Source organism: Ursus maritimus, unplaced genomic scaffold (genome assembly GCF_017311325.1).
Source record: "Ursus maritimus isolate PB19 unplaced genomic scaffold, ASM1731132v1 scaffold_68, whole genome shotgun sequence".
Taxonomy (NCBI): domain Eukaryota; kingdom Metazoa; phylum Chordata; class Mammalia; order Carnivora; family Ursidae; genus Ursus; species Ursus maritimus.
The window spans coordinates 81,089-91,388 of NW_024426863.1; positions in this window are offsets into that span (position 1 = coordinate 81,089).

Here is a 10,300-nt window from a genome sequence, read left to right on the forward strand (position 1 = left end):
TTTTATCAGTTGCATTTCAGTATTTTAAGCTGGTGATTTATTATTGAATGTACTTAGGGTCATTTTCCTTTATGTTTACATTTTCTTATTTGTATTTATTCCAATTAGAGAGTTTAATTACCATTAAAATGGTAATAGGATAAAAATAATTTTTTAATGATTTTTTATTATGTTAGTCACCATACAGTACAAGGATAAAAATAATTTTTACAAATGATAATATTAAAAAAAACATAACTCTTCATGAAGGTTTAAATTCCATAAGAATATAGAGCAAGAAAGATATGCTTGTCAAATATACAGTATAAATAAATATTTTAGATGAAAATGGTTGACTACATTTAACAAAGAGACTACCAAGTAATGAGGGGCTAAAGAATGGTCGTTAGATTTGATGTACTTCATTATATATTGTAAGTAATTGCTATCCATAAAAAATCTATGGCTTCTGTATAAGAAAAAGAGACATTTTGACAGCCAACACTGGTATGAAGCAACAGCAAGTACAAATCCTTGGCAACTGTCATTATCCTGCTATTGAATTCATATCTAAACTATGTGATGACTTAGACCTGTGTGTTTGTTATTAAGCCATTATTGGCAAAGTAGCCACACTTCCTACTTATGAACAGAATTATTAGCCACATGCAGATTTCTGCCATAGAAATCTAAATTCACGAAGGATGCTCCGTGTTTCAAAGAGCAGGGAAATAAAAAACTCTTATGTCATTTTCATGCTTATGCTGAAGTTTCTGGTGAAATGTTCTTGATTAAGTAAAAGTAAAATGTTTAGAAAATATCATTTTAGGGGCAACTGGGTGGCACAGCGGTTAAGCGTCTGCCTTTGGCTCAGGGCGTGATCCCGGCGTTCTGGGATCGAGCCCCACATCAGGCTCCTCCGCTATGAGCCTGCTTCTTCCTCTCCCACTCCCCCTGCTTGTGTTCCCTCTCTCACTGGCTGTCTCTATCTCTGTCGAATAAATAAATAAAATCTTTAAAAAAATATATCATTTTAGTTTATACTGTAGCCCATTATAAAATCAGTAAAGATTTTTAATAAAACAAGAAGTAAAGCCAGTGTGATTCAAGAGCTGATTGTATGTTAGGCTACTATTAACACAAAGTAACAGAAAACTCAACTGAAAGTGACTTTAAAAATGAGGAAAATGAGGAAGAAGTCATTATCTTACATAACAAGAACCTCAGATGCAGAGCAATTCTAGGGTTAAATTCAGTGCTTCAGCAGTGTTTTCAAGGAGACTGGCTCTTTGGATCTTTGGCTCTGTCATCCTCAGAATATTGGCTAGATCCTTGGGTATGACTCCTCCTACTTGCAGGATGTCTCTTTACATGTTCACTCAACAGTGTCCAACTAAAGAAAATGGATATTTGATCACTTATCTCTCCCTCTCTTTTTTTTTTTTTAAAGATTTTTTTAAAGTAATCTCTACACCCGATATGGGGCTTAAACTCACAACCTCCATATCAAGAGTCACATACTCTACTGACTGAGCCAGTCAGGTAGTCCTATATTTCTTTTTATTAGGGCAAAAATCTTTCCCCAGACGACTTTCCCTTATGTCTCATTGGCCAAAATTGGATCACAAGCTGATTACTTAACCTGCAAGGGACAAGGGAAATATAATTACCATCGTTGGTGTTAGACACTGAGGATTTGCCCCCTGGAGCTGATCAGGGGATAACTACTGTGGGCATATAAAGAGGATGAATCGCTAACTATAACTGAAGCTATTCTTTTAAGGAAAAATCATTGGAATAACTATTGAATAAATAATGTTACCTGACAGAACTCTTGGCCTTGGCTTTATTATATTTTACTTCTAAAATTGTGTTTATAAGTGGCATTTTTGTGACACATTTTGGCATGATGTCATAATTATCAAAGAATAAGTCCTGCATATCAGTCATTGGTTGAGTTCTAGTAGACATGTAAAAGATACAAAACAGAGATCTTACCCTCGCAGAGTGGGATATGAAATCATGTGAAATCACAGAACAAATCACAAAGCAAACATTTCAATATGCAAACTAGTATACCAGTTCATACAGGACCTGGGGGATAATTTAGAATAAGGAATGACTAGGATTTAGTAGGGTTAAACTCTTCTCATGTGTCTTGTCAGTTTGAGCAGCTTTGTTGAGGCCTTCTCTATTCCCCTAACCCCTGAATTTCTCCCTCATAGTAACCAGGACTTTCCTTCATGGTACTAATCACAGTTAGTAATTGTAAATTTATATACGTTGACTATTTGTATAACATTTCTCTCTTCCACTATACAATTATTGTTATTATAGAAGGAGTTATAGAAAATGTAAGCACTGAGTTTAGATTAATATTGATTAAATACCTGCTTATTGAAAGATGTACACTAATCGGTAGAGATCAGCTGAGTGAAACCCATTGACAGAAGACTGGGAAGAACTAATGAAGGCAATGTGGCGTAATTATAGCTGAAGGATATTACAGAGGACCAATAAGCAGCACCAACTGGTAGAAGTCCTTGAATAGGAGATTGACAAGTATGATTTTATTAGTTTTCCTCAAATTTCTATAAAAAGCCACTAAGACACACTAATGCAATTAAAGCAGAGAAATGGGAAGAAAAATTGCTCTTGTCAAAACTAGAGTTATACCCTTAAATCTTATCATGGTCTATCATTTTCTATACTCCTCTCTGAGCATATTTTCTTAGACTTTTGGACCTCAGATCTTTACTTTGTTGTTACTTGTGAGGTAGAAATTGTAAACCAGATTTAACAAAAATTATAAAAAGTAAAGAATAATTAAATAGTAGCCTAGAATGTCAAGGGGGCTATAAATTCCACAATGTATAAGATCTATCCTTGACAATCTTTTTGATTATGCTAAAAAGCTGACATGTAGATGAGGTATAGTAGTGTTTGAGAAAAGGATAAAGGCTTAATCTGCTAATACACCTTTGAGCTTTGTAGTTCTGTAACTTAACCATATCCATTATATCATGTAAAGAAATTGTTTAAAAGATTCATTTACCAGGGCTCCTGGGTGGCTCAGTCGGTTAAGTGTCTGCCTTCAACTCAGGTTATGGTCTCAGGGTTCTGGGAGTGAGCCCCGTGTTGGGTTCCCCTGCACAACAGGGCATCTGCTTCTCCCTCTCCATTTGCCCCTTCCTGCTCCCTCCCTGACCTTGTGTGTGTGCATGCGCTCTCTCTCTCTCTCTTTCCTCAGCTCTCAAATAAGTAAATAAAATCTTTTTTTAAAAAAAGATTCATTTACCTAAAGTGTTGCAATTTTTAATTAACCGATGGTTTTTATCCATACTACTTTAAGGTTAAATTTGACATGTTTTATTTCATCTTCATCTAAGCACACATAAAATCCTTAAAAATATACATAGTTTAATATATGTAGACACATCTCATCACATTTTTTGTTCTTTTTTATGACTTAATTTTTAAAGAATTATTCAACTGCTAAAAGAAATAATGTTTTCCAATAACTGAAAATAAACTAATTCAGAAGTAATGTTGCTGATGTTGTTTAAAGGAAACATACCAGAACATTTACATCCAAGTGAATATTTCCTCCTTTCCTCCTTTAAAATACTCTTTAGGAAGTAATTTATTCTAATAAAAATGCCATTTCTCAAAGCATTTTTTTAGTTCCTCTCAGGATTTGTTATCAAAATCTGTGGCATACTCTTTAAATATCCTCAGTACTGAATGATGACAAAATTCAATCTTAAGTACTTGTATTTAAATTTTCCAGAAAATAGAAAATCAGAATCTAAATTTGGTATAAAAAATGGATAATGAAAACTGCATAATTATATAGCTAGTGTGGTAAACAGAAATTTAACATGGCCTCCAAGATTCCCACTTCCTGGTGTATATGGATGGTGTAATTCCCTCCCCTTGAGTGTGGGTAGGATTGTGAATGTGATAGGATGTCACTCCTATGATGAGGTTACATAATAAGGTAAAAGAGATTTTTTGCAGTTGTAGTTAAAGTACAGAATTTGTTGTCTTTGAGTTAAATGGGAAATTATCCTAGTTGAATCAGATCAGCTCTTAAATGAGAATTTAGAGATCAGAAACAGAAAAGTCAGAAAGGTGAGTTTCTATTACCATCAAGGAAGATGATTATCACTATGAATTCTACAGCTATAAGGAACAAAATTCTGGCAAAACCTGAATAACCTTGGAAAAAGACTATGAGCATCAGATGAGATTGTAGCCCCACTGACACCTTGGTTTCAGTTTTGTGAGATCCTGAGCAGAGAGTCCTGCTAAGCTTTGCCCAGACTCTTGATCCAGGGAAACTATGTAATAATAAATAGGTATTGTTGTAAGCCACTAAATTTGTGGTAATTTTTTGCCCAACAACAGGAAACTAATTGAGATAGATAGATGATAGATAGATAAAAGATAGATATTTTTTAAGAAGTTATATCTTTCAAGTAGTGTGATTAATATTCTTGTACCAATCTAATATAGTAGAAATTAGGTTTTAGGCTGGGAAAAAAATGCTTTTTACCAGTGGTAAAAGAGTAAATAATACAAAGATGAATTGGAATATTTGACAGGAATTGAGGTCTAGCATTTTAGCATTTTAAATGGAGGACATAATCAATGAAGTATAGTGATTCCAGCTATCAAATCTACCAGGGCAAATGTGAATGCACAGGAAGGAAATTCATTCCTATATACAAGGGTAGCATAGAGGGGCACCTGGGTGGCTCAGTCAGTTAAGCGTCTACCCTCAGCTCTGGTCATGATCCCAGGGTCCTAGGATAGAGCCCAGCATCGGGCTCCCTGCTGAGCAGGGAGCCTGCTTTGCCCTTTCCCTCTGCCTATAGCTCTCCCTGCTTGTGCTCTCTCTGTGTTAAATCAATAAATAAAATCTTTAAAAAACAACAACAACAAAACACAAGGGTAGCATAGAAATCTTACCAAAGAAGGAACAATTTGAAATTTGCATATATGTGAATTGTTTATAGGTATAATGAAAGATTTATAGTAGAGACACAACATAGACTTCCAGGACAAGATTAATAAGACTGACAAAGAAATGTTAAAAAGAAAATCTGTGTTATAAAATTAGCTCAGATTCCAGAATGTGGTAGATAGCCGCAATAGTAAGTGAGGACAAAGTAAGGTTATTTTTTATGATAAAGGATCATTTCCTAAAACATTGGTGTAGGAATACCACATGGTATTCCTACACCAATCCATAGAGACTAAAGATAAGTCAATAAATAAAAGTGACCCTGTATAAAACTAGATTCAGTATCATTTGGGAAAAACAAAGTCCAAGGAAACCACCATTCAGCTTATCAAATTTTATTTAAAAAAGCAGTTGAAACAAAAATCTATATTTTAAAAGAAATGATAATGTAAATTTTATGTTATTATTATTTATAAGAAGCAGAGGGAGGAAAGGGTGCAAAGCCTCAAGTCCATGCAAGGCAGAACTTTGGAGCTGAGTTCCCTGCATACAATCAGGACCCATGAAAGATAGATACACCCATCCATGAAAAATGGAATAAAGAAGTATAGACCACCAGCCCAAGGAAGCAGCAATAAAAGGGTATGATATGTTCTAAGGTTCTTGCGTTGTCTGGAAAGTAATTAATTAGTATTTTATATTAATCTTTAATAAGACAAGGATTCATATTGTAATATCTAGTGTTTCCATTAAAAGTAAGCTTAAATAATGTAGGGCATTCAACCTAACAGAAAGGAAAATGAAATAATAAAAATTATGTTATTTAATCTGAGAGAAAACAAGAAAGGAATGAAAAGGAACATAGAATACATAGGAAAAATAGAAAACAAATTGTGAGATTATAGGCGAAATTCTCAATTAAAAGACAAAGACTGTCTTGGTGAAGGAGATAACTATGTGAATATAGAGTACAATTGTTAGAAGACAAAAACTTGGGGGGAAGATAGCTATGTGAAGATGTATATAAATCTAGAGGTGGAAGGAAGTTCACTTTAATAAATCTGAATGTCATGGGATTTCTAAGAAATTTTTGCAGAGGAGGCAAAAGGATCTTTCAAAGAAAAAAGGTGAGGAGAATGAGAGAAAGGAAGACAAATAAGGAGACTACAATTATGGTGACTTAAATACAGTCTACATTTTAGAGTTCTATTTAGCTAAAGAGCACCACTGGTTCACTGCTGCTAGTGTAGGTCTACTTCCTTTGCCCACCTCTCCAATCACACGATACAGTGTCTGTGCTTGTCTTGGTATAGGAGACAGGGCATGCAAGTCCCCTGCCAAGTATGTTTTCCTCTTTTGGCATGGATCTGAGAGTCCATGTTACTCGAACCCCTCTGCATCTTATCATCCTGCTCTCCTGTCTTTAGTTTTTGGGCCACTGACGAGTATTTTCCCATCCAGAGGCTTGCCAGTGGTTTACAAGATTGCCTAGCTTAAGAATTCTATCCAACAGGGTGTTCTAAACTGGGTAGTGATGCAGTTAAACTTTTGGGAGCACTGAATGTGAGCCATAGAGAGTCTCCAGAAAGTAGTGTGGTACAGGAATGAGGAGACACATAGAGGAATTAGCAGAACCCATGAGGAGTGAGGAGAGGAACAGAGGTAGGTTAGGCAATAACGATGTAAGAAGAGGAAGCAGTTAGGCACAGAAGGATAGATGAGGTTGTGGAGTCAAAAAATGTGGCACTCTACTAGAGTGGTAGTTTTTGTTGTTGTTTTGTAATTTTTAAGTAAGCTTGATGCCCAACATGGGGCTTGAACTCATGACCTGGGGATCAGGAGTCACTGAGCCAGACAGGGGTCCTTGTTTTTTTTGTTAAGTTGAGTATAGTTAACACATAATGTTATGTTAGCTGCAGGTGTACAACATAGTGATTGCATAAGTTTATACATTATGTTATGCTCACCTCAAGTGTAGCCACCATCTGTTCCCATACAATGCTATTATAATAATCACTTCTACGGCAGTTGTTCTAAGTCACTAGTATATTCTGAAGAGCAATGAATGGTCTCTAATTCTCTTTGTGCCCTGCTGGAATGGTTTTATTTTCTTTTTTAAGTTTCTGTGTATACTAGTAACAAGCTCAGTCACCTGAAACCCAAATGTGTTTGAGCTGAATGATCCTAACACCCTCATTTCCAGCATTAATTTAACAAACCATGTGTATGGGTTTAATTCCCTTTGTAGGACAAGTTAGCTTTGCCAAACGGTTCAGTGATTATCTTCTCACGCCCAAAGACTAGGCAACACATCAACTGTTATAAGAAAGAAGAGTTTAATAGTGTGTAAGAACTAGTGCAAACCTGTCATCAACATTGATAAAACAAATCAAAACTGAAGACTACAGATGGTGGGCCAAACGTGACTTTTTCACATGAAGAACTACCTTTTCTCCCCCTTTTTGATATAAATTACTAGAGAAAAGCTGACGATAAATAAATATGGTAAAATCATATAATTTAGTTTAATTCTTTTAACCATTTACCAGCTAAATCTCATATTATTTATTGTCCTAACCCTACCAGAATCATGTGGAGTTGGGAGGGAAAAGGATGTGAATTTCCCTAAGGGATGCCAGTGCTCTTACCAAAAGACGGGGAAGCTATGCCAGCAGACAAAAACAGTAAATAACTTTTACATGACTAGATTGAGGAAGCCAAGATGTAAGTAAAATTACTTGATAAAATTTTGCATTTTAGTAAAATCTGTAAAGATCACATAGCAACCTGCAAAATGGTTATAAGACAGTATTTAAGTAAAAAAAGGCAAGATACTGAATTAAATGTATGACACATGATGCAGCGTCATCAAGCGAAATGGTCAAGAAAGAATTCTTGGTGCCAAGATTTTATGGTGTGAAGAGATGTTTTTATTAGAGCACTGGGACAGGACCCGTAGAGCAGAAAGAGCTGCACTGTGATTGTAAGTGACTGACTGTATAGGATTTTCTATCCTATGGAGGTGAAGGTGACGGTAGGGCTCCAGGAAATTGAGTCTATAGGTTCTTGCAGGTCTGGCTGTTATTAATAATGACTGTGTTTTTCTTGTAGGTCTGGCTGTTATTACAATAGTTTTTCTTGCAAGTAAAACATTAAGACGGTTACAAACAATAGTGGAGTTTCCTGTCCTGCATGACTGCGATCTTTATCGGTTGACAATTTGTTTCTCCCTGCCTTTGTTCTTAGGCCATCACTAGTGCCTGAGGGATGTTATACATATCCCACCCTATGGGGGTGGTTTTTGTGGGGTGTCATCTCCAGTGTTGCCCTCAGCTTGCCTTTTGCCTTCTCATCAATACAGCTGAAACTTTGAAACTTTCACTTTCTGGTGGTATGATAATGGATTATTATATAAAATCATTAGTGTATTTATAAAAAATATTTGACAATAAACAAAATGTGTTCATTAAAAAGCAAAGACACAGGGCACCTCGCTGGCTCAGTCAGAAGAGCATGTGACTCTTGATCTCAGGGCTATGAGTTCAAGCCCCACATTGGGTATAGAGAGTACTTAAAAAAAAATAAAATCAGGGCAATGGGTGGCTTAGTCGGTTAAGTGTTCTGCCTTCAGCTCAGGTCATGATCCCAGGGTCCTGGGATCCAGCCCCGTGTCTGGCTCCCTGCTCAGCAGGGGAGTCTGCTTCTCTCTCTGCCCCTCCCCCCACTCATGCTCCCTCTCTCTCTCTCCCTCTCTTTCTCAAATAAATAAAATGTTTAAAAATTTTTTAAAATAAATAAATAAATAAAATCTTTTTTTAAAAAAAAAGACACCCGGGGCGCCTGGGTAGCGCAGTCGTTAAGCGTCTGCCTTCTGCTCAGGGCGTGATCCTGGCGTTCCAGGATTGAGTCCCACATCGGGCTCCTTGGCCTGGAGCCTGCTTCTTCCTCTCCCTCTCCCCTGCTGTGTTCCCTCTCTCGCTGGCCGTCCCTCTGTCACATAAATAAATAAAATCTTTTAAAAAAATTAATAAATAAAATAAAAATAAAATAAATAAAAATAAAAAAAAGACACCCAATCTGCATTATCGAGAGAATTCCTTTTCTTTCTTTACATGAGAATTTGCTTTCCAAGTGACTCTTTATGGGCACTGGGAACTGTTTATTATGAGATCTGCATATCCTTCCTCCTACATGTTTCCTGCTCTTTCCGTAAGTTGAAGAGGTTGGTGACCATTTGCAGTTCCATTGCTGTTGCTGCAGAAACACTGCCACTGAAAGATGACCGCTGCCACATGCCACCACTCACCATTGCTGTCAAAATCTGAGGTAGCTCAGGTGGTCTGAAGGGAGGTCACGCCTCTGCCAGAGCTAAAGTCCAATGATCAATTCAGAAGGCTGTTTGCCAAAGTTCTGAACGTGGGTAGATCCTCAGAGTGAAGGAAAGACCACTCCTCTCCCTAGAGCTATGGTCAATTCAGGACAGACTTGGATAGAAACATGTGATAACAACAAATACAACTGCTTGGATCCCAGTGTTTTATTTAGCTTTATTGAGCCACTGTGTCAACTCTCATCCACACACCCACACCAATTTTCCCTGTGGCACATGACTGCCTTCCATTCTTTCAGAAAATATAATCACCCATTTTACACATTTGTGAACATAGAGAAGACAGGCCGGAAGAAATATTTGTGACTACCATGACATTGGTGGAGCAGAAAAATTGGGGGAGGGGCTGTATGTGCCAAGCTTTCCATGCTAAGCATATGCTGTTTTATAATTGCATGGGTGGGTAGGGTTATATTACATTATGTCTAAGAACTATTGAGGAACTAGTAAATTGGACAGAAACAGATTTGGTTTGTATAAAAATACAAATACATGGAATACCTAAATAATACATGGAAGCTTACTATCCTCTATGCCTAATCATCACATAGCTCAAAATTCTTAAATATGTTAAAGCTTGTTTCATTTCATTTTACCATAGCAGCAATTCTCTATATATTCCAGCTTCCTAACTTGGTATTTACATAGATTTACATATTGTCACAGGTCATATGGTCCTCTGTTCAAACATCATAGTTCATCTGAATGCTACTCCTCCAGCTTAACTACCAAGTAGGGTGATCAGCCATCCCATTTTGTCTGAGACTGAGGGACTGAGGGAGTTCCAGGGGTGTGTGACTTTCAGTGCCAATGCCAGGGCAGTCCTGAGCAAACCAGGATGAGTTGGTCACCCTAATCCCAGTCTGTTATGAAGCCTTTATCAACTTTATTCCAGACAATGTAACTTTCCTTCAAGGAATTTGTTTTGTATTTATAGTTAATATGTACCCATAGTTCTAAGT